General features: G+C 38.9%; 1 pseudogene across 1 annotated transcript; it reads right to left on the bottom strand.

The window, feature by feature from the left end:
• Positions 1-18,512: 18,512 nt before the first annotated feature.
• Positions 18,513-20,694, bottom strand: LOC100774172 (annotated as a pseudogene). Its single transcript, XR_004771306.1, has one exon. The product of XR_004771306.1 is annotated as a heat shock protein HSP 90-beta-like, transcript variant X2 (transcript).
• Positions 20,695-25,310: the final 4,616 nt, after the last annotated feature.

The following is a 25,310-nucleotide window of genomic DNA, read 5'->3' as shown; positions in this document are numbered from 1 at the left end:
TATTAACCACCCCTCATTAGCCCCAATCCAAATGTATCTGTGAGTCACCTGAACAAGAAAACACTCCTCAAGAAATCCATAGGTTCCAGTGACTTTAGAAAGAGCAAAATAACCTCCAATGGAAATCTGTACATGGTCCACTCTCATCCCTTGACAATATGATTTCCTTTACTCAGTAATAAATCTGTGTCTCCTTCACTATGATCTTCTACATGGCCAGTCTGAGAGCTTTAACATGTGTACTGGAGGGGGCAGGAGGGCCAAAAGAGGTGAGGAACAGTCTTACTGGATGTCCACTGTATGAATCCCCATGCCTGGTCACTGTTTCATGTTATATTAAAGCTAGCTGCCTTACTTCAGAAGAAATTCATCTATTTCTAGTCATGGGCCATAGGTTTTTTGAATGGATCTTTGCTTTATGTCCTTCCAGCTTTCATTTAAGATAAAATTGTAAATGAATTAAATTGATGATCATTTTCCTTTTCCCAGCACAATAAAACTCCCATATTTCCTTGTACAACCCCTGCAACAGCCTCACTTTCTGCTTAATATCTATATTTCTGCAACATGACACCCATCACACATCTCTAATTAACACCTAATTTTGTATTAATTTCCTTGTTGTTTTCCTTTGGGCTTGTGTAATGAGACAATAACTTACATTTGCAAATCACCCTATTAGCAATAGTTGTTGGCTTGTAACACCTTGTGGGTAGTTATCATGTAATTGTCTTTTCAAAATTATTACTCTATGTGTTAGATATTGGTTGCTGCTAGTTTTAAATGTGTTGCTAAATGTGTCAAAAGCTCACAAAAGGAAGCAGGTTCTGCCTATATTATGTGTCAGATTTCCCTGTGTAGTTTTAGTTTAAAAATAAGTTAACATTTGCAGAAGGCACTGGATCTAATAGACAGGAATTCTAATAATTGGGAATCAAAGGTCAAGGTTAAAGAATTAATGGTATACTAACTCTGAACCACAGGGGGACTAGTTAAATTTCCCTGTCCTCAGTTTCTGCTAACATTTCAAAGAAAGAATCATAGGTAGTGCTTTGTAAATCGTGGACAACCAGACATTCAACTGATCATGATGATTATTTTTCCCTCAGTGTGAATGGTGTCATGGGAATAAAAGCATTGATGGCATCCACATCTCATTTCAATTCTGTAAGTGTTTGTTAAGTCCCTGCTGTGCAAGTGTGTGTGATTCAGAATTTGAACAAGTCAGCCAGACACAGTTTTTTTTTTTCCTCCTGAAATTCACAAAGCTGTAAAAGCCGGAGGCACACTGTACTTCAATAAGCACAGATCAGGGACTTATTATGGGGCCAGGTACAGTGTAGATTTGAAGAATAGAAACACAATTGGCATGTTGTCTGGAGCTTTTGGTGTCCCTTCATGTTGCCTATGAGGATAAACTGAGACAAAAGAGAAGTTTAGGAGTGTAATATAATCTTCATCAGTCCTATGCTCAGGCTTCCCCTTAGGATGAAATGGGAGGGTCATATATATATATATATATATATATATATATATATATATATATATATATATCTGTAAAGAAAAAATAAAAATGCAAATTATTTATCCAGAATCCATAAAAGAAAATGTAAATTGTGATGTTTAGAGACACTCTTTGAAGTCTTCAAGTCTTAACAATTCATAAACAAAATTTTATGAACTCCATTTCTCTAAAAATCCCTGTATTTGATTAAAATTATAATCTTTCCGCTGTTCTTACTAAATTGTATCTTGCTTGTCTACATTTTGCTGATGCTGACTCTGCATCATGAACCCTAAACTCTGTTTCCAAAACTGTTCTGGGCAAAGGTGGTTGGGTTTTTACATCCTTCCCTCCTGTCTCCCATCTCTCTCTTCCTCTCTCTTCACATAAGAATGTTTCAAGAACAAATCAGTGCACAGAGTTACAGAAAAGGGAAAGAAGGAGCTGAGTGTACCCAAGGAGTCTGAACAAGTAGAAGGAATGACAAAGTGATACAAAGTTGGGGAACTAATTTGAATTATCTATGCTGCAGCTGTCATCCTGAAGACATGGGAGTGCACAATACAATGCAAAGGACTAATGAATTCCACAGAACAGTGCTGAAAGTGGTGGTTAAGAATGCAATAAAATAGTTCTATCATGGAAACTAGCCAAGTTCTAACTCTTCAAAACCTGGTTATACAGAAGGGGAGAAAGACTCAGTACCTACCCTGGGCAAGGTCAGGGTGTAGCTAGGAAATAGTTATGAATAATGTTCATCTTAAGATGAACTTGTCTATACATCTCTGGAATCTAATGAAATATAAAAGTAATAGAGCGAATACTTGAGGGTAAAAGGTCAGGTAAGATGTCAGTAAGAAAGGATGTCTTATAATAAAATGAGAAAGAGCAAAATGAAAAGCCAGTGTTACCTAAAAAAGACCAGAAGGAGTTTCTAGCCAAGACAGAACATTTAAATAGATAAACTAAGCCAGCTGATGGGTGGTGCATAAACAGCATGTTGTCTAAATGGTTTAAGGACAGCAAATCATTCAAGAATTCTCTAGGTTATATGCTGGAAAATCAAAAACATAAAATAATGCATCATTATTTAATGTAAATTTCCCAGGCAGTGTTTGAGGTAATTATCAGTATCATTCCTTATAGATGAGAATGCAAAGGCCTGGGATCAGACCATTTTTAGAGTTAAAACTTCATTCTGTATATCATTCTATCTCATTGAAAACTACAGTTGAAATTATCTCCAAAATATACAAAGAACTCAAGAAGCTAGTCTCCAGAACACCAAATGATCTAATTAAAAAGTGGGGTACAGAACTAAATAGACAATTCTCAACAGAGGAATCTAAAATGGCTGAAAGACACATAAGAAAGTGTTCAACATCCTTAGCCATCAGGGAAATGCAAATCCAAACAACTCTAAGAAACCATCTTACTCCTGTCAGAATGGCCAAAACAAAAACACCAGTGACAGTCTATGCTGGAGAGGATGTGGAGCAAGGGGCACACTTCTTCACTGCTGATGGGAGTGCCAACTTGTACAGCCACTTTGGAAATCAGTATGGCAACTCCTCAAGAAAATGGCAATCAGTCTTCCACAAGATCCAGAAATTCCACTCCTAGGCATATACCCAAAAGAAGCACATTCATATAACAAGGACATATGTTCAACGATGTTCATAGCAGCACTATTTGTAATAGCCATAAACTGGAAGCAGCCTAGATGCCCCTCAACTGAAGAATGGATAGAGAAAATCTGGTACATTTACACAATGGAGTACTACTCAGGGGCCAAAAAAAAAAAATACAAAAACAACAACAACAACAACAACAACAACAACAAAAACAATGGAATCTTGAAATTTGCAGGAAAATGGATGGAACTAGAAGAAACCATTCTAAGTGAGGTAACCCAATCACAAAAAGATGAACATGGCATGTACTCACTCATATGAGGATTTTAGACATAGAGTAAAGGATTACCAGCCTACAATCCACACTTCCAGAGAAGCTAGTAAACAAGGAGGACCCTAAGAGAGACATACATATTACCCTGGAGAAGGGGAAAGGGTTAAGATCCCCTGAGCAAATTGGGAGCAAAGGAAGAGGGGGGAGGGGCTAGGAGAATGAGAAGGGGAGAAGAGGAGGGATGCAGAGGAAAGAGGGAGCAGAAAGGTTGAGTTGGGAAGGATAGAAAATAACAAGAATGGAGATACCATAATAGAGGGAGACATTTTAGGTTTACAGAGAAATCAGGCACTAGGGAAATGTCGGGATATCTACAAAGATGACACCAGCTAACTAAGCAACAGAGGACAGGCTACCTTAAATGCCCTCCCCCATAATGAGATTGATGACTGACTTATTTGCCACCCGATAGCCCTCATCCAGCAGCTGGTGGAAGTAGAAGCAGACACCCACAAGTAATCACTGAACTGATCTGGAATCCAGTTGCAGAGAGGAACAAGTGATGAACAAAGGGGTCCAGACCAGACTGGTGAAACCCATAGAAACAGCTGACCTGAACATCTTGCTTCCTAGACTGATAGCTTGGATACCAGCATGAGACTGATCCAGACCCCAGGAACATGGGTTTCTGTGAAGAAACCTTGTAAATCTATGGGACCTCGGTAGTAGTTCAGTACTTATCCCTAGCATAGGTGTGGACTTTGGGAGTCCATTCCACATAGAGTAATACTCCCTGAGAGTCAAGACACATGGGGTGGGCCTAGGCCCTATCCCAAAAGATATGATAGACTCTGATGACACCCTATGGAAGGCCTCACCACCCAGGGGGAGCAGAAATGATATGTGATAGGTAGGATTTTATTGAGGGGAGGGGGTAGTAGGGGAGTACGGAAGGGAGAAGGGAACTGGGATTTTCATGTATAACAATCCTGTTTCTGATTCAAATAAAAAAATCTGAAAAAAATAAATTTTACATTGAAGAAACCTCAAAGATAAAAAAATGATGTCTCTATCAAATGTAATAACAATAATAACAAAAGGACAAAACAGGTTTTCTTTTGAGATACAGCCTCCAACCTGCTTTGTAACCAGAGCTTGACATGATCCTCCTGTTTCATTGTCCTTACTGTTGGCATTATATTAATTTGAATGTTTACATTGTGGTGCATGTGTGTGAATTAGAATTTCTGGAAAGAAGCTGTGCCTGCAAAAGCTAATTGACAGATTAAAATTTAATTATGTGGAAAGATCTGAATGTTTTATGTCCTGTGCCAATTATAATTTAATTTATCTTGAACTGTCTGTGTCCCCCAAATAGCCATTACTTGTTCATTTCTATGTGTGACCTAACATCCTAGCACTCTGACAAATAGGTTAAAAACCTTTTGGAATGTATTATCTCAACAAAACCCAATTTTCTGCCAACCAAAACTAAGAGGACTGCCAGACAGCATATAAGTTTTACAGAAGAGTTGCACAAATGCATTTGAAAAGTGTCTGGATTTATGGCTTTCTGTGTTCTGTTAAAAAATGATCATGAAATTGATGCGTTACTGGAACATAGTATTTTTGGTGACCTAAATCTTTGTTCTTGGGTCATAGTCACTAAAAATTTGCTATAGAAGAAATCACATTTAAAAACAAATTTTTTAATTGGGAGCTGATGCATACATCTGACTTTTAGCTTTGAAGCAAGGGAACACTGTGTCTCTAATAACCTTGGTAGGTGGACTGTATTTTTATTGGATCTGTTTGTGTCTTTAATTAGACATTCTTACTGTGCTATTTTCTTTATAAGCTCTCAGTCTTTTCCATTGCCCAGGGGTATGTCTATCAGTCAACAAACAAAACCTAGAACAATGCACTTGTATTATGCTTTCCCCTTAAATTTCTGGAACACCATTTTTTTTTCTTTCTGAGAGATTCAGCAGCTATTTGGATTATCTGATTTTCAAGAAGAACATAGATGGACAAAGCTGCTCTGTGGTGTACTTAGAATGCTTACTTCCAAAATGAATAGGAAAGGCAATGCATTTAGGAAACCCTTTCAGGGGCCAAAGTTACAGGTTCTATTAAGCAAGCAGGAAAGTCACTTAGGAAGCATAACCAAGGCCCAAGGAAATAATTTTCCACTCTTGAAATACAGACATTGACAATTTCAAGTATCTATTGATCAGAGTCAGCAGTGTCCCTGCTGTCCTCTTCATTGAAGTGAATGGTGATTGCAACCCTCTGTTACTATGTTTTAGTAGCACTTTGTTTGTGTGTGAGAGGAAAGTGGTTATTTATTTCCCTGGTTTCTGGAGCAGGAAGAGTGAGGTGAAATTTCTTTTTTCTCTCCCTATTTCTATCTGTAATATTTCAAAAGACTCATATTCACCCTCCAATACTATCTTCCACTTGTCTAGGCTTTGAATAGAATTATGAGATGACTCAAATCTTTCCAACCGAGGATTTCTGTTAGGTTCTTTCTCAATATCTCTACCTCACTGGTGAATATCTCATTCATATACTGTATTATTCTCCTCATTATATTTAAATATTTTTCTATATTCTCTTGGATTCCATAAATACTTTTTAAAATTTTTGAATATTTTATAAGGTATTTTACCATTCTGATATCCTTGTAACTTACAAGTAGAGTGCTGAGAACTTTGGCAGAGTTCCTATTATCTTGTGTTTGTATGTATAGACTGTTTATAGGTGAGATCTGTTGGGGTTGGATATCTCCTCTGCAATTACACTATAACTTTCATGGTAAGTGTCTTTCTTCCTGTGGTGTATGTTTCCTATGTTATGTTATGTTGTACATATTTCATACTAAGATTAGTAGTGCAATCAATCTGTAACACGTTTGCCTGAGACTAATGGTAAGGGTCCAATGCATGGAGCACTGGAGTCTGAAAAGCTCACTGTCTCTTTAGATTTCTCAAATGACAGACAGAATTGAATATGTAGTACTCCCCTTCTTGTTAGTAAATTGAGACAGTGATAGCCCAAGGTACTGATGAAGATTTCAAAATCACTGCTGATGTTGGTGTTGGATTTGTTATATTAGGTGACTCTGGTGGATTCAGGTAAAGTTTTTATCAGAAAGCTGGGCATACAGACTGGTGATAGAAGTTCACAAGTTCTAACAAGTAGTCAGTTTTACCAAAGGTTATATATAAATCATCATGGATTATTTTGCTTTGGTAGCAAGTCCTGCATGGAGCCATGAAGCTTACAAACAAAAGAATTACAATGAAAAATGCACAGAAAAGTAACTGTCTACACAATTGCCATAGGAGAAGGGGTAGATACTTGTATAGCACAGTAGCATAGTAGTCACAGGGTGAGAACTAAATTTCAAAGATAATTGTGTTGCTTCTAAGATCAATATTTGGGAGAGTGAGATGAGGTTAACGTTTTAAAGAGTGCCATGGACTTGACCAAGTGGAGAGTCATGGTGTGGGATAGTATTCTCCTTATTATGTGACTTTTCTTGTAAATCATTGTGCGATGTGATAGAATTCAGATCTCAAACCAGTCAGAAAAGAAAGAAGAGTAAAATGTTGGAAAGGATCTCTAAAACCCATTGTTTGGACTTTCCTCAGTGTAGGAATGACTGCGGAAGGAGGTTTCCTCAGAGAAGGAACAACTGCAGACAGGGAGGGATGCTTCAGAAAAAAACAAGGAAATTTATAATTGAAGATTTGTTACTGTTCCTAGGAGTTAATGTTTAGATGGAAATTTTTTAATCACAGAGAACAATTTTATTTTTCTCTGTGATATGACTGGAACACTGAGTGTCTAAAAGAGAAAAGTACTCATCTTGTCTTCTGACCTGGCATGGAAATAAGAGGTCAGAATGTCCAGCTTATTGAACTATGAACACAAATGGAAAGGGACAATGTGAACTTTATTTCTTCTAACAATATCTGCTCTACAAAGAATAAATAATATCTTCATCTAAGCAAGGTAGTGATGAGTGTAACTGAAGACAGTAGACTGGGAAAGAGGCCATGAGGAAGGACAGGAAGTTCAATGTTTAACCTAAATGATGGACTCAATCTGAGATTCAGATATCATTGAGAAAGATATCCAGCATATTGAAATATTGAAGTTTATTTCTTCTTCAGGAAGCCAGGATAAGAGAGAGAGAGAGATGGGGGAGGTAACAAGGGAAGGAATTAAAAGAGAAGGGAAGGGAGTAGAGACCCAAAGAACAGTCAGCATGACCAAAGTCTGAATTTGAGAGTCTGCACTATGCCAAGGTGAAACATTTCCCACACAATGTCTCCAAATGAACTTTACAGGGTTTTTTTTTTAAAGACAATGATTACAGAAAAACCACACTTTGTTTGGCTGTTATAGTGGGAAGCAATCAAGCAGTTTAACAAAAGCCAAAACCATGAAGTTAGCTGGGCATTTGACACCAAGTTTCTAGAACAGGGTAAGGTACTTTCCAGCAGCACTTTTCATGGTGCACTTAGAAAAGGGGAGGGACTAAGTTTCAAGTTAAGCCAAGGATGGTTCTAACTAAGACAAGATGGAGGAACCCTTGCCCTGTCACAGAAGGAAGAAAAAAGGAGAGAAAGAGGAGACATAAGACGAAAGAATGCATTGTTTACACATGAGGAAAAAAATGGACTATTCACTAAAGAGAAATGCTGGTTGGTTTTTTTTGTTTCTTTGTTTCTTTGTTTTTTTTTTTTTTTTTTTTTTTGAGCCTATCCTGGCACTTGCTCTAAAGACCAGGCTGGCCTTGAACTCACAGAAATCTGCCTGTCTCTGCCTCCCGAGTGCTGAGGACTGAAATGCTGGTTGTTTTATTGAGTATAATTTAATAATAAAACCAAAGCAAACAAACACACCCCTCTTGGCATGGTCAGATTCAGATATACATTAGATAGATGATGTCTATGTACCCTGACAATTTCCTGAGTATACCTTGGTAAAGAGTATCTACAGAGTATCTATTACATTATCAACCTGATCTCTTTATTCTCCATTTTAGTCATTTTTGTTTGTTTGGTTTTCAAGCCAGGGTTTTTCTTCATAGCTTTGTAGCCTGTCCTAGAACTTACTTTGTAGACCAGGCTGTCCTTGAACTCACAGAGATTCACCTGCCTCTGCCTCCTGAGTGCTGTGATTAAAGGTGTGCACCACCACCACCTGGCTATTCTCTTATTAGAGAACAGTTATATTTAATTTTAAAATACATTGATGTCTTGTAGAATGATTTTATCTTTCTCCCCATGCAAACTCCTCCTGTCTGCACTCCATACCATGTCAAATTGTTCAATTGACATTAAGTCATCTAGTTCATCAAACTATCTTTCTAGGTGGAAATTGCCATGGAGAAAGGAAACTTCACTTGAAGGAAGTATCAATCACAGTAAGGCAAATCACAGGCTGATTTAAATTTTTTATACTTTCCCATGCTATCGGCAACATTCCCTTTATCCTGTGGAAAAAATTCTAGCTCTTCATTTTATCACAAATCCCATTATTTGTGAGATTCTAGCATCATGAATTGGGTTGAAAGATCCAGTGAATAAACAGGGAAGTGTGCTCACTGCTATGCTGCAAAACAAAACAATTTTAATCAAAGTGCTCAGAGAAGTATTTAGTGTAGAGAATGTGAAATAAGAGGAGATTTATGCTTTCAAATGCAATGCCGTCTGAGTTCTTTCAATGAAGATGAATGAATAACTCCATCATCTCAATGTGTCGTCTCTTTAACCAACATGCTGTCCGTGCTATGATTTGTGATGGTTTTACACAGGAAAAACTAATCGAGATATATCATGGCTGTCAAGTCCTGGTATTCCTGTGGGCTTTCTGAGCAGACAGTTTTACCTCTTTCATTATCTTTGTGTTACAGATAATGGATAATAAACCAGCTTACAGTACCCAAAGGGGACCTTTTTGGACCTAGAACAGTCTTCAAACACACTGTATACACATTAAACTTTTCTTGCCCTCCGAAGACACCTCAGAATCAAATAAAAATTGCTTTACTTTCAAAATCAAGAATCAATTTCCCCCAATCCCTGGTTGGAAAGGGTAGTTTTATCTGTGGTCCCATCAGGTTCTTGAGGAATTTAATTCACCATTTTTCAATGTTTGGTTGGGAGTAGAGGAAGATTCACTGGGGGCTCATCTTATAATCCAAATTTCCCCCCAATGCCTTTCTTTCTTTTTCACCTCAGACTCCATGAGTCAACAACTTTCTTTTCAGTTTCCCTTCATCCTGAAATCTGGCTTCTAAGGATGTGATATCTCCTGCTGTCCTCTCCTTTCCTCCTCAAAGGCAAGTATTTATTTCACCATTTACTCCTTTGTATCCAGATAATTCACTTGTCTGCAATTAATTAAATAAATGAGATTATTTTAATGCTTGCTTAGTTTGAGACATTTTTCTCTGTCCCTGAGTTTTCTGTATAAAGTAGATAAGTCTTTTTCTGTCCTCTGCTTTTATCATCTTTACCCTTGTCATTATTATATATTTGTTAGTATTAAGGAAGGACTGAAAAAGAAGAATGCAATGCATAAAAACCATGCCAAAAATATGGAAGGCATATATGCTTTTTTAAATTGTGCAAAATGCTTTGAAGTGTTACCACACACACAAAAAAGCCACCTCTCATCTAGAAGAGAGAAAGGTATAGTTTACTTTTGTAACCAAGCCTGAGGGACCATGGTTCAGACCAGAGGTTTAGGTTACCCCAAAGAGCTTATTCCAATGTGCCAACAATTTCATAAAGTTTACATAAAAGAAAATCATAATACAAAATACTTTTCAAATACTTTGATGGAGATATCAGGTAGGCAGTTTACAGAAAAGTGATAGATCTAAGATATGATCTAATGACATTATTAGACTTCAGGGTGGTGGAAGTTAGGGGTCTCTCTGCATATTCCAAAACAGTACATCTGACCACCACAAAGATGTTAGGTTATACACGTAGGTGGGAATAAATTGTCCCATCTTGGGGTGAAACATACCCCAAGATAAATTTCACTGGCAACCTGTAATATTTCAGCTCTTTGAAATGAGCCCACCAACCTTCTAACATGTTTACTGAGGATGTAGTTTATCCTGAAAACTTTTGTCCATAGTGTTTTGTGTTCTTTTTTCTGTTCCTGTTCTCAACAAGTTTCTGACATTGTTTTAATGTCTATATCAGTTGCACATCAGACATGAATGCTGGCTGAATAGAATAGTCTATCTTGACCTCTGATTCTAGACCCATTTGGAATTTGTAGTGATTCCCATTTCTTAGGAAATGCCAACTGTGGAAAAACCGAAGAATTATTTCAATGACTGGGTCATCTGTGCATGTCTCACTATATTCACTGGAGGATGAGCCCTAGAGTGTTCTGGTGATTTATCATCCTTGCCTAGAAACTTCTCCATGTGGTGAATGTTTCACCAATGCCTGAGACATAGGAAGCCAAATGTGTCAGAAATGAATAATAGTCCATAGGCAAATGGATGGAAGACATTTTGCTGTCTTTGATGAGTTTTACATAGATATATCTGAATACTTCCTTTTCTTATTAAGATCTTTCTGGAAGGTTTAACTGGTTGCTGAGGCATCACAGAGTGATAACCTCATTAACACTGTTCTTCCATTGAAAAATATTACCAAAGGGTAGCATTTAAAATTCAATGTTTCAGTTCAAACCAATTCATTGTGGATCATTTACAATATCACTGCAATTTTTGTCAATATTTCTAAAAGATTATTTTAGGAATTTTTGTATTAATGTGTTCAGCTTAGACCAAGAAAACTGCGATATGGCTAACTTTTATTTTCTTTAGAAAAACAGCCACTTTAATAAACTCACAAATAAAAATCATCACATGGTTTGTATAAGAAAGATACTCACATAGTTACCTGCTTGCAAGCTCTATCCATCTCACTAGGTAGTTATTTTTGCTTAATATCTATGAATTTCAAAAATAGTTTTAGCCATTCTGTTGCAATTTCATAGTAATTATTAGTGCCTTCCCCTGTCTTGGTGGCTTCTGTCATAGCTGTGACAAAATACCTGAAAAACAAACAACAAATTAAGCCAGAAGATGCAAATGTTGGCTCGTGACTTAAAAAGGAACACAGTTTATCATGATGATAAGCCATGGCAATAGGAACAAGGCAGCTGGTCATATTATGTGCACAATCATGGATCAGAGAGAATGCTGGAGCATAGCTACTTTCCCTGCTTGTTAACTTGTACTTAATGTGTGACCTAACCTATGGGATATGGACACCTGTATTCAGAAGGAAATATCTGTCCTCAATTAGATCACCTTGGAAATGCATTAATGAGTAGGTGTGTGTGTGTGTGTGTGTGTGTGTGTGTGTGTGTGTGTGTGTGTATCCTAATTTAGTCTCAGTATAGTCAAGTTGACACTGACTATTAAACAGTATACCTTCATAAATAATAGTCATTGAAGTCATTAATTTGATGCTTTTTCCCAGTTATATTACCTAGTTTTACTTTGGTATACTCAATCATTTTTTTAATTTAAATTAGAAACAAGCTTCTTTTACAGGTCCATCTCAGTTCCCTCTCCCTCCCCTCCTCCCCTGCCCCCACAAACCCCCCATATCCCATCCCCTTTCTGCTCTCCAGGGAGGGTGAGGCCTTCCTTGGGGGATCTTCAAAGTCTGTCATATCATTTGGAGCAGGGCCTAGACCCTCCCCAGTGTGTCAAGGTGGCGAGAGTGTCCCTCTATGAATACTCAATCTTTTTATAGTCTGCTACCACAACTACAAGTTACAATGATTCATTCTTTGATAACAAAGTCCTGGATTTTTCATTTTACTATTTTGATTAACTAGGTCATGTGCAATTTTTAAATGATTTCTTTTTTTGCTTTTGGAATCTATATATCTCTAGCAAAATTTCAATTTTGCAAAAATCATTTGAGTTGTAATTTTTAAAGTTTATTTTTGGTACTTTTTATTTTCTTTGGTGACTGCATGGCTTCAGCTTCTGTGAATACTCAGATCATTTAAATTTTATTTTCAACATACAGCTAATATTTAGGAGAGTTTTACTGTTTATTTACTAAGGTGTTAGTTCCATGTTAAGTTCAAACCTTAATTTTTTACTTAGTAATAACCAAAATATTAACTTACTACATTTTTTATAATTACTTTTGAACATGTCATATTTATTTTACAATACTTCATATAAAGTATCACATTCTTAATATAACGATTTGGTTATTTCTCTGAATTTTCAATATTTCTCTTTAAAAAATTAAAGTAAAATGGAAAGATTTTAGCAATCAGAGAATCAGGGATTTTGCTCTGAGACTATGTTTTTTTGTAATGGCAGAAGCTACAATCATAAACCCCCACTAACAGGTTTGCCTAAACATGAGCTGAACTGGGATGATAAAAATAGACATGCCAAAATGGATGGAGGGGAAATCCCATGAGGCCTCAACCCTACACATGACCTGCAGAAGACTAAGGAATGCTATCAGTGGTAGAGATGTCTTCCCCAGGGAAGAGCACACCAACTAGTTATCCAACATGAAATGATCAGCCCTGGAAACATACATGCAAGTAACATTATATGGAATGAGAATGCCGCATATATACATATAAATTAATTAATGAAATGCATTGAATTTGAAAGGCAGCAAGAAGGGGTATATGGAAAGATTTGTAGGGTGACAAACAAAGGAGAAATGATGTTCATAAATTTAAAAAAAGAAAAATAATTAAAACTAAATAAACTTAACTGTGACTCTCCAGCTATTCTCAACCTGTGGTTCATGACCCCTTTGGGGGTCAGAAACCCTGCACATCAGGTACTTCCATTACAATTCATAACAGAAGTAAAATTGTAATTATAAAGCAACAACAAAATAATTTTATGGATGGGGATCACCATAATATGTGAAAATGTACTAAAGGAAGGATCACAGTGTTAGGAAGGTTGAGAGCACTGCTTTAGACTTTCAAGAAATATCTTTGTTTAAACTTCTAATGAAAATTAACTACCATAATTTACCACAGCAAAATCAATCAACAGCTCTCAGAATCAGCCTATTTCATAAATTTTTCTCATCAACTCTATACTCTATAAACACTTAACATTAATAAATCTTAACAGAATATTTGGTAACAGAGAAGCTGGACATATACAGAAGTTGCTACTCAGACCTTTTGTGTGTATAGAGACTCGTGACCAGTGTAAATGGCTTGATGCCAGCTCCATGCCTCACAGGTTCTGATGACTTTCCCGGGTTCCCATCTTTCTCTTTCCTACCCTTCCTCTTTCTAACTTCTTCCTTTGAACTACTGTTCAAAGTGGGTTTCCTTGCCAGCACCTCAGAAAGTGGAAGTCAAAATAAAATCAAGGTAGGTTTCTTTCTTTTCCAGTAATTCCATATAAGCAGATCTTGTTTAATGTCTTATGATCATACCATCATTAAATTACTAAGAACTCTGGTTGTCATAAAATTAATAATTTCAATAAGTTACTTGATGTACACTGTAGATGAAAATGAAACATTAAAATACACACATGTACATACATACACAAACAGACATACATACATTCACATGAGCATGCATGTACACACATAGATACACACCTGTATACACACACACACACACACACACACACACACACACACACACACACACACCTCATTTTCATAGCTGATTCAGTGGGACATAAGGAGTGCCATAAGTTTCCAAAGAATTCAAAATAAACATTTACAGTCTGAAGTTCTGTAGATATTTATATTTAATACATGTAAAAGTGATTCATATTATACAACTCCAACCATGCAAAATGCAAGAGCCATACAATATTGAGGGAAACATTCCTATAGAGAGATTCTGCATGCCACATGAAAATTTGTCATTGATTTCAAGTGTTATGTGGTTTTATTACAATACCACTGGAACAAGGACAGCGATAGATATGACAAAGTGGACAAGGAAAATACATGAGGCCACATTCCTATAAAAAGAACAAAAGCAGAAAAATGCTTCATAGCAGAACAAAATAGTATTCCCTAGGGAAGAGGAGTTAATTGGTTATGCAACACATAATGGCCAACCTGAAATCATTCATACAAGTGAGTATATACAGCATTATACAGAGTGAGTATACTATATTTGGGGATATATGTATATCCATATGTGTGTGTGTGTGTGTGTGTGTGTATGTGTGTGTAAACACATGCATACAACAACAATCAAAGAAAAAAGAGACCATGAACTTGAAAAGGTGTATATGGGAGTGTTTGGAGTGAGGAAGAAGAAGAAGTAGGAGGAGGAGGAGGAGGAAGAGGAGGAGGAAATGATACAATTATAATCTCAAAAATAAAAGAAACAATTAAAAAGTTAATGCAAATAAGATGAAGATTACTAAGCTAAAGGAACACATCTAAGTCACTCTTTAAAATTCAGTTCCTCTGGCAAGCTGGAGGTAGGGTTGTTAGGGACACAGCAGACTTTACACACAGAAAGTTACTGTCCAACACAAGTGGAGAAAGCCTAAGAAAGGTGACTCTGGTAGACTGTGTGTGTGTGTGTGTGTGTGTGTGTGTGTGTGTGTGTAAGGGTCCAGGATATCAGGAGTGAGCACAGGACATCCCCATGAATCCTAATCCTAATATCACAGGGAATCTGACCCATGAAAAGAATACCACACAGAGAACTTATAACATCATAGGGCATGGCTACTTGTACACAGCAAGCTGCCTGCTGTGGTGATTTTTCTACTTGCCAACCTCTTGCCCAAGCTACTTTGTCTGAGATTGTTCAATATGTACCCACAAATTTCTTCTTGGATTCACTACTAACCCATCTTCTGTGTATGGCTTGATCTTATCACTGGGAATACTCAGCACTGGACTTAAAATATGAAAGTATGAAGGAGTCAGTGTGGCCCTGTTAATGTCTAATACAGTGTCTGAAGTATAAATGAGCATTACTTACTGACTCTTAAATCTCTGATGGTTTCTTGTATGATTTGGAATGAAGGTCCCTGTCTTTCAAACTTCACATATGAAAGCCTTAACACTAAGAAGTTGCTATTCAGGGACTGGGTCTCTAAGGAAAGAAAGCATTTAACCGAATAAGTCTATAACGCAGCATCTAAATGTGATACGATATGAACAGAAATAGAGCTATGGAGAATAGGACCTGCTGAAATGGAGGGAGAGTATCCTTACCAGAACCACCTGACCTAACTTTAAGATATCCCATGTTCTAACTTGTGAGACAGAATGTTTCTGGTGTTTCAGCACTTAACCTGTGGTATTTTGCTAAGTGATTCTGAGCCATCTTCCTTTTCCCTTTCTCTGATCTGTAATACAAGAGCAACTCAAATTGGATCAGCCAAAGATTTCCATGGTTATATTTCTGTATTTTTCCAACATGTGTTTTCCATTCTTACTCCATTACTGCAATTTGGATCCTATTATACAACTAATTCTGTTTAGATGATTAGTGTGGTGGCAATGCAACACTCCTCACATAAAAGCAGTACATCCTTTTATTGAAGAGTTTTGCAATGATGATGTCTTTAAATGTCAGATGAAATATATGTTTTTGCAATTACTGGTATAGAAAATTTGTCAGGCTTTCTCCTGTTACTACAAAATTAGATACTAAAAACCCCATATTTAAGATACACACAACATTACTTATAGCAGCTCACCTAGTAATAGAGGCTGATTACATTCAGAAATTTAATTAAAAATAAGTGGACATCACTGGTTGTAACTCCTACCCCAATACTTTTCTAATATGAGTTAATTAAATCACTAGGGCATCTTGGAGATTATATGATTTTAGAAACAGCACTGAACTTATCATGTTGTAGTCTCTGCCTGAGCTCAGCTCTCTGCTTCAGAATCTCAGAGCTTTACATGAAATACCAATAAATTAAGAAATTCTAAAAAACTGTGTTGCAGACAGGAGGACATTATGTTTCTTCTTATGACCTTCCATTAGAAGGCACACCTGTGAAGAAAAAGTAGAGAATGGAAAAACTATACACATGTCTTGGAAGCAAATTTCAACTCCCTACTTAGGATAGTTGGAAGAACAATGAACCTAGGATTAAGAAGTAAAGTAGTTACTCTCCCCCTCTCTTAAACTCCCAACCTGTGTCCTGCACCCTGTCCACCAAGTCCACCTGCTCAAGTTCCCATCTCCCCATCCCCCTACCCCAACCCCAGTTTACCCAGGAGATTTCTTCTATTTACCTTTCCAGGGAAACCCATGTATCCCTCTTTGGGCCCTCTTTGTTATCTAGCCTCTCTGGGGATGTGGATTGTCGGTTGGTTATCCTTTACATGACTCCTAATATAGATGTCTTGAAAAGGGGTGCCATTTCGGCATTAGGGAGAAACCTGGTACAAGGGAAATTTCCAGGAATTCATAAGGATGATCCCAGGTAAGACTCCTGGCAATAGAGGAGAGGGTGCCTTAACTGGCCTTCCCCCATAATCAGATTGGTGACTACCCTAACTGTCATCAGAGATACTCTGTTCAGTAACTGATGGAAGCAGATGCAGAGATCCATAGCCACACAGTGGACCAAGCTCCGGGAGTCCTCCTGAAGAAAGGGAGGAGGGATTGTACAATTCTCAGCGGTCAGGGTCATGACAGAAAACCCACAGAGACAGCTGATCTCAGCTCCTGGGAACTCATGGACTCTGGACCAACAGTTAGGGAGCCTGCTTGTGACTGACCTATGCCTTTTGCATGTGTGTGACAGTTGTGTAGCTTGAAGTGTTTAGAAGACTCCTAGCAGTGAGATCAGTACCTGTTCCTGACACTTATCTGGCTTTTGGTGTTCCCCTTGCTGGATTACCTTACCCAACCTTGATGCAGGGGGCAGAGCTCAGTCTTACTTTTATTTGATGTGCCTTGCTTTGAGTTATGCTCAAGCCCATGGGAGATCTGTCCCTTTCTGAATGGAGATGGAGGAGGAGTGGATGGGGAATGGGTAGGTGAGCATTAGGGGGACAGAGCAGGAGAAGTAGAGGGAGGGGAAATTGTGAACAGTAAGTAAAATAAATGAAAAAAGTTAATAAAATAAAATAAATTAAAAAAAATTAAATTAAGTCCTCTCTATATATGCTATGGTTGAGTAGCTTGGTGTTCTTGTCAAATACATAAAAGTGGGAGCTGGTATGGATGCCAATTATTTTGCCTAATTATGGGACCTTTATCTTCTATTGGGTTGCCTCATTCAGCCTTGATGTGACAGTATGTGTCTAGTCTTACATAGCACATTATGCCATGTTTCATTGATGTCCCTGAGAAGCCTGCTATTTTCTGAGGGGAGACTATGGTTAGGGCAGATCTGGGGGAAAGGGGAGGTTGTGAAGAGAGATACTGGGGGAAAGGGAAGGAGGGGAAATTGTATTTGGGATGTACTCTATGAGAGAAGAATAGAAAAAAAGAAATTAGCATTCCTCTACTTGTTAAGTACAAGATAATTTTGAGGCTCTTTACCTATCATTCAGAGGCATATATTAGATAGGCTAGTTAACCCAAATATTTTGCTTATTGATATATCGGATACTGATATATGTACTTCTGCATGCCATTCAGAAACCACTAAGAACAAATCAAATCATATTTACTAATAGCTTCTTTGCTCTTATGATAAACTCTAATGATTTCCCATTTAGACGTATATATATGAATATATATATATATATATATATATATATATATATATATATAATTGTTCACTATTAATTTTGTTCTCCACATATTGGTGATCACCCTATTGCCCTATTGACTTGCATCAGCATACACAAAAAGGTCATCTTTTTTTTTTGAAACTGCATTTTCTTTATTTTCACATACTTTTAATTTCAGAACAAAATAAAACAAACAAAACCACAAACACAATACCCAACCCTGCTATTCTGTGGGAGGGGACCTTCCTGCCTTAAGACACAAGGACAGGATAAAGAGATCCTCTAGCATGAACAGAGAGCCAGGTAGGTCGGGGCCAGCCAAGGCATTGGGGGTGGGGTACAGGGAAACTATACAGAGGACATGGTCTTCCCAGGGGATCTCTAATCTACTTCTTCCATGTGGGAGGCATCCTCATCACCCTTGAGTGGGGTGATCTCATCAGGAACAACAGCATTGGGCTCCTCTGCTGTCACCTCATCTTCATCAATACCCAGGCCTAGTTTGATCATGCGGTAGATGTGGTTGAAGTGAGTTTGGGGATCCTCGAGTGAGAAACCAGAGGAAAGCAGAGCAGTCTCAAACAGCAGCACCACCAGATCCTTGACAGCTTTGTCATTTTTATCTGCCTCAGCCTTTTGCCTCAGGGTCTCCATGATGGGGTTGTCAGGGTTGATCTCTAGGTGCTTTTTGGCCATCATGTAGCCCATAGTAGAGTTGTCTCTGAGTGTCTGGGCCTTCATGATCCTCTCCATGTTGGCTGTCGAGCCATAGGTGCTTGTCACAATGCAGCAGGGTGAAGACACAAGCCTATTGGAGATTGTCACCTTCTCAACCTTCTTATCCAAAATCTCCTTCATGAGCTTGCAGAGATTTTCAAATTTTGCCTTGCTCTCCTCCATTTTCTTCTTCTCTTCCTAATCTTCTGGCAGCTCCAGGCCTTCCTTAGTCACTGAGACCAGACTCTTTCCATCAAACTCCTTGAGCTGCTGCAGGCAGTACTCATCAATAGGCTCAGTCATGTACACCGCTTCAAAGCCTCGCTTCGGCACACGCTCCACAAAGGCAGAGTTGGCTATCTGCTCTTTGCTCTCACCACTGATGGTGAGATGGACTTCTGTGTCTCCTTCATGCGAGACACATGTTCTGACAGGGAAGTCATCTCATCTCCAGACTGAGAGGTATGATAGCGCAGCAGCTCAGAGAGACGCCGACAGTTAGGGGAATCTTCATGGATTCCAAGCTTTAAGTTCTTGGAGAAGGCCTCATAGAATTTCTTGTAGTTCTCTTTGTCTTCAGCCAGCTCAGAGAAGAGCTCAAGGCACTTCTTCACAATGTTTTTATGGATAACTTTCAGGATCTTGCTCTGTTGGAGCATTTCTCAAGAGATGTTCACGGGCAGGTCCTCAGAGTCAACCACACCACGGATAAAGTTGAGGTACTAGGGGATCAGCTCATCACAGCTGTCCATGATGAACACACGACGGACATACAGTTTGATGTTGTTCTTCTTCTTTTCTCAAAAAGGTCAAAGGGAGCTCGCCGAGGAATGAAGAGCAATGCTCTGAATTCCAACTGACCCTCTACAGAGAAGTGCTTGACTGCCAAGTGGTCCTCCCAATCATTGGTGAGGCTCTTATAGAAATCACCATATTCTTCTTGAGTGATGTCATCAGGGTTTCTGGTCCAAATGGGCTTAGTCTTATTCAACTCTTCCTGATCAATGTATTTCTCCTTAATCTTCTTCGTTTTCTTTTTCTTATCTTTGCCTCTGTCATCCTCCTCATCTGATCCCACATCTTCAATCTTTGGCTTTTCCTCATCATCCTTATCTTCTTCCTCTTTCTCACCCTTCTCTTCTTCTGCCTCATCATCACTGATCTCCTTCTCTCGTTCCTTCTCCAAAAAGAGGGTGATGGGAGAGCCTATGAACTGCGAGTGTTTCTTCACCACTTCCTTGACCCTCCTCTCCTCTAAGTACTCTCTCTGGTCTTCTTTGAGATGAAGGATGACTTTGGTATCCCGGCCAAAGGGCTCACCATGGTCTGCCCCCACTGTGAAGGATCCACCAGCAGAGGACTCCCAAGCATACTACTCATCATCGTTGTGCTTTGTGATCACAACCACTTTCTCTGCCACGAGATAGGCAGAGTAGAATCCAACACCGAACTGCCCAATCATGGAGATGTCTGCACCAGCCTGGAGAGCCTCCATGAAAGCCTTTGTGCCAGACTTAGCAATGGTTCCCAAGTTATTTATGAGATCAGCTTTGGTCTTGCCAATGCCTGTGTCCACCAAAGTCAGCGTGCACTCCTGAGGGTTGGGGCTGATGTCAATCTTCAGCTCTTTGCCACTGTCCAATTTGGAAGGGTCTGTCAGGCTCTCATAGCAAATCTTGTCCAAGGCATCAGAAGCATTGGAGATCAATTCTTGAAGGAAAATTTCCTTGTTTGAGTAGAAAGGACATGAGCTGGGCGTTTTCTGCCTGAAAGGCAAAGGTCTCCCTCGCCATGGTGCACTTCCTCAGCCATCTTGACAGGAAAGCCGAGTGGTAGTACAGGGCCAGGTGGGCTCAGAGCGCCACCGACTGGCATGCGGAGGCTAGGCTGCGCGGGGGTGACTCAAGAGCCAAAACGGTTGTCTTAAACATGTTTTTTTTTGTTTGTTTGTTTGTTTGTTTTTGGATTTTCGAGACAGGGTTTCTCTGTGTAGCTTTGGAGCCTATCCTGGCACTTGCTCTGGCGACCAAGCTGGCCTCGAGCTTACAGAGATCTGCCTGCCTCTGCCTCCTGAGTGCTGGGATTAAAGGCTTGCACCACCAAGACCCGGCTGAACATATTTTTAAAAGCTTATAAAATATATATGAAAGGACAAAATACTACTTGAAAACATATGGATACATTGAGTCAAAAATTCTCAAATTTTTCTGGAAAATTTGGATAATTTAGTCAGATATTTGAATATGTATGAAGTCCATTTTGTGTTGTTTATTCATTTATTCATCTTCTATTATTATGTCACTCACAGGAAGTCAAGTACTTTTGCAGAGGGCACTGTGTGATATTCTGATGATAAGGAAGGAGACAAAGAATGTCAGTCATGAACATGATGGGGAACTAAATAGAGGCTATTGTGAGAGGGACCTCTCAATGAAGGGAAAGTAAAGAATGGATAAAATAAATGTAAGGATGGGAGATACTGGAGGTGGAATCGTTTAAGCAGTAGGGAATAAAGTAAGATGCAGGGACAGAGGTGAAATGATTAACCAAACTGACAGAGGAATAATACATGTATATGGAAACCTACTATCTTGAAACTAAACCTGATGGTTTGAATAAGAATGGTCCCCATAGGATTATGCATTTAATTTATGTTTCCCAGTTAGAAGAACTGTTTGGGAAGGGTTATAACTTGTGGCCTTGTTGGAGGAGGTGTGTCAGTTAGGGTAGACTTTGAGGTTTTAAAAGGTCAGGCCAGGCCCAGTGTCACTCTCTCTGCCTACTTCCTGTGGCTCACAATGTGAGCTCCTAGGTACTTCTTAAGCACCATGCCTTCCTGCCAGCTGCCAGATTTCCTATTATGATGGCCATGAGCTAACCCTCTGAAACTGTAAGCAGACCCCCCAATTAAGTGTTTTCTTTTATAAGAGTTGCTTTGGTCCTTGTGTCTCTTCACAGAAATACAATAGTAACTAAGATGGCAAGTTACAATATAATTTTTAAAGAGTTAGAAAGGTAATATTCTGATTGTCTAAAAAAAATCTATTCATAGGGGACACTGCTAATCAGATGAAATCCCAGTGCCAGTAATAGGATATCTTCTTATGGGTTGTTGATCAGTAAGTCCCCACAGGCACACAGAACAATACGAACTCTTTCCATTCCTCTCAATTGTCCACCAGAAGTAGAAGATGCTATACCCACGGGGAGGGAGCTAGGAGAATGAGAACGGGAGAAGAAGAGGGATGCAGAGGACATAAGGGAGCAGAAAGGCTGAGTCAGAGGAAGAATACACGATAACAAGAATGGAGATATCATAATAGAGGAAGATATTTTTGGTTTACAGGGAAATCAGGCACTAGGGAAGTGTCTGGAGATCTACAAAGATGACACCAGCTAACTATCTCAGCTACAGAGGAGAGGCTACCTTAAATGCCCTCCCCTGTTTATGAGATTGATGACTGACTTATATGCCATCCTATAGCCTTCATCCAGCAGCTGGTGGAAGTAGAAGCAGACACCCACAACTAATCACCGAACTGAACTGGAACCCAGAAGCAGAGAAGGATCAGTGAAGAGCACAGAGGTCCAGACCAGGCTGGTGAAACCCACAGAAACAGCTGACCTGAACACCAGGGAACTCTTGCTTCCCAGTCTGATAGCTGGAATGCCAGCATGGGACTGATCCAGACCCCAGGAACATGGGTTTCTGTGAGGAAACCTCAGAAATCTATGGGAACTCCTGTAGTAGATCAGTACTTATCTCTAGCATAGGTGTGAACTTTGGGAGCCCATTCCATATAGAGGAATACTCCCTGAGCCAAGACACACGGGGGTGGGCCTAGGCCTATCCCAAAGGATACAATAGACACTGATGACACCCTATGGAAGGCCTCACCATTCAGGGGAAGCAGAAAAGATATGTGACAGATAAGGTTTTAGTTGGGGGGGGGTAGGGAAGGATGGGTGGGAGAAGGGAACTGGGATTGTCATGTAAAACAATCCTGTTTCTAATTCAAATAAAAAAAGTTGGGAAAAAAAGATCCCATACCCAATGGTAACACACACCTTAGTTGTATGATGTGCAAAAATCAAACTGTAACTGAGCCTAAATATTGCTCCAGCCAGTGAGGTTTTACACATCTGGAAAGTTATGCAAACTGTTCATAGTGAAAATCATCAGTGGTTTATCCAACTCTGAAACCAGTGAACTAAAAAGGATGTTTTACTACTGTGGTGCTGCCCATGTACATCCATGAGGAGGTGCTTGGGGAAAGAGAATTGTGGGTCAAAATGTCAGGGAGGTCTTGGGGGTATTTCTAGAGGACAGGTTATGGCTATGAAAACATTTTGTTAAAATGTTTACACTTTGTAAAAAAAGGGATGATTTCTTGAATTCATTTCGATAATCACTGTTTATTATGTATTGCACAGACTTGAAAAATGAAACATAAGTGTAAGACTGAACTGACTAGAATATCTCAGTAATGTCATTAACTATGAAGAAAAGATGTTTGGAGTCAAATAAGTTAATATATGAGACTTATGATGAAAAATTATTTATATATATTCATTCAAACTTATCATCTTTTTGGCATTCAGTTTGGAAGTGTATTTTCAACAATTGTTTGCAACCCTCAGTTGCACATTCTTCACCCACTTAGTTTTTATATTATTAGCCTCTTTAAACCTTTCCATGGTACATTAAGAAGGTATGCAGTTAATGAAAGAAAATGAATATTGACTTCAAAATTATTAATGGTAATAATCACTAAAGCCCACTAGCATTTAAAAGTTATGTTTCCCTTGAGAATTTTTGTATATTTACACAATCTATCTTGGTATTATCTACCCTCCAATTTTTCCGAGATCAAATCCCAAATTCCCCTCCAACTTCATGTCCTTTTAATATTCCACTGTGGCCTGTCTTATGTGTCATGACCCGGCTTGTCTCAGCTTTAACTCACGACAGCCATGAGGTTCGGCCTGAGTGAGGGTGTGTGGACCTGGAAGCTCCCAGCAACCCAGCGGCGATAAAAATCAAACACAGGCATCTTGTCATCTTCAGAGAGCTCTCAGTTCCATGTTGTAGAACTAGAGTCATTTCTTTATTAGCCATCTTTTCTGGTGTTTCTTAACCATCCTGCTAATACCACAAGGCAACCATTTCTCTCTTTGTTCCCTCTCTGCTCTGGCCGCTCACCTCTTCACCCCTCACCTTCTGTCCTCACAAGTTACTCACATACCTATCGAACCTCCGCCCAGGTGAGGGCCTATTCAGATGCTTCGGCACATACAGATGCAAATAAGAGGCATATTACCCTGAGGCCATGGTAAACAGTAGTAGCCTTACTGACATTAACAATATAATAGTGGACCGGAGCTTTCCAGTGCTCCATGTTTACTGGAGCTAGAGACTGGGCCCAAAAATATTCCATAAAAGAATTATTCAGTCCCCCACAATTCCTCTCTCTTAAATTAATAAAAAGAAACCTGTGCTTCGGCATCAGGACAGATGACTGTGCCTGTTTTAGGAGGCTCCCTTTAACCTACCAGGGGTGTCTGTCGTGTAATCACAAATTCCGTCATGCGTGTGTTCTGTCTTAGGATTTCCTGAAGGCAAGGAAAACCGTACCCATCTTTGGCTGGAATCAGTCTCTGTAAAACAAATAAGGTTAGTGGGGGATGGGCCATAGTCCAGCTCCAAAATCCTCGTGGCTGCAAACCTTCTCCTGCGGGATGGAGACATATGAAGTTAAAATGGCCTTTTAAAATTTGTGTGGCAATGCCTCTAGTGCCTCTGATACAGACCTTATTAAAGTTTGCTCCCTAAAACGTACTTCTATCCTAAGGCATGTAAACTGTATGTTACATTCCTGTAAGAATGAACTCTGACTCCTAGTTTCTAATAACATTTGTATAACACATATAGCAAGATCACAGACATTAACAATTCCATCATGAACATACATTAGGGTGAGTTACAAAGAAATCAAAAGACAGTAAGATATTCTCATAATCTATGGGGTGTGAACAATTTTACAATTGTAAACCCTCTTTTCTTTATTCTCTGCCTGGGACTCAATGCCCCTTGAGCCTTCTTATTTCTTGCTCAAAGTCCGAAGTTCCAACATCAGGTTGTAATATCAGTCTTTGAAAGTTAACTAAAAGATCTTTTGTCCATGTCTTGTTTAAGCATTGTGAAGGAGCTTCTGCCATTCTGGTTTATGCCAGTATCCGACTCTCCTAAATGGGTCCTTTCTCCCAATGGGAAAACTGGCAAAACAGTTTTGTGTGTCTGTTTGTGGCAAGAAAGCAAGCTGTTTTTTTTTTTATCAAGTTCTTAGTCTGCTCCTGGATGAGCACTCATGGATTCAGAGAGGTGAATGTAGTCCATCTATAGGGAAGCTGGAACTGGGTGTGTCTCC

This window comes from Cricetulus griseus, chromosome 10 (assembly GCF_003668045.3).
Source record: "Cricetulus griseus strain 17A/GY chromosome 10, alternate assembly CriGri-PICRH-1.0, whole genome shotgun sequence".
Lineage (NCBI taxonomy): Eukaryota > Metazoa > Chordata > Mammalia > Rodentia > Cricetidae > Cricetulus > Cricetulus griseus.
Note: the sequence above shows the minus strand (reverse complement) of the source record. Positions and strands in the feature narration are given on the sequence as shown.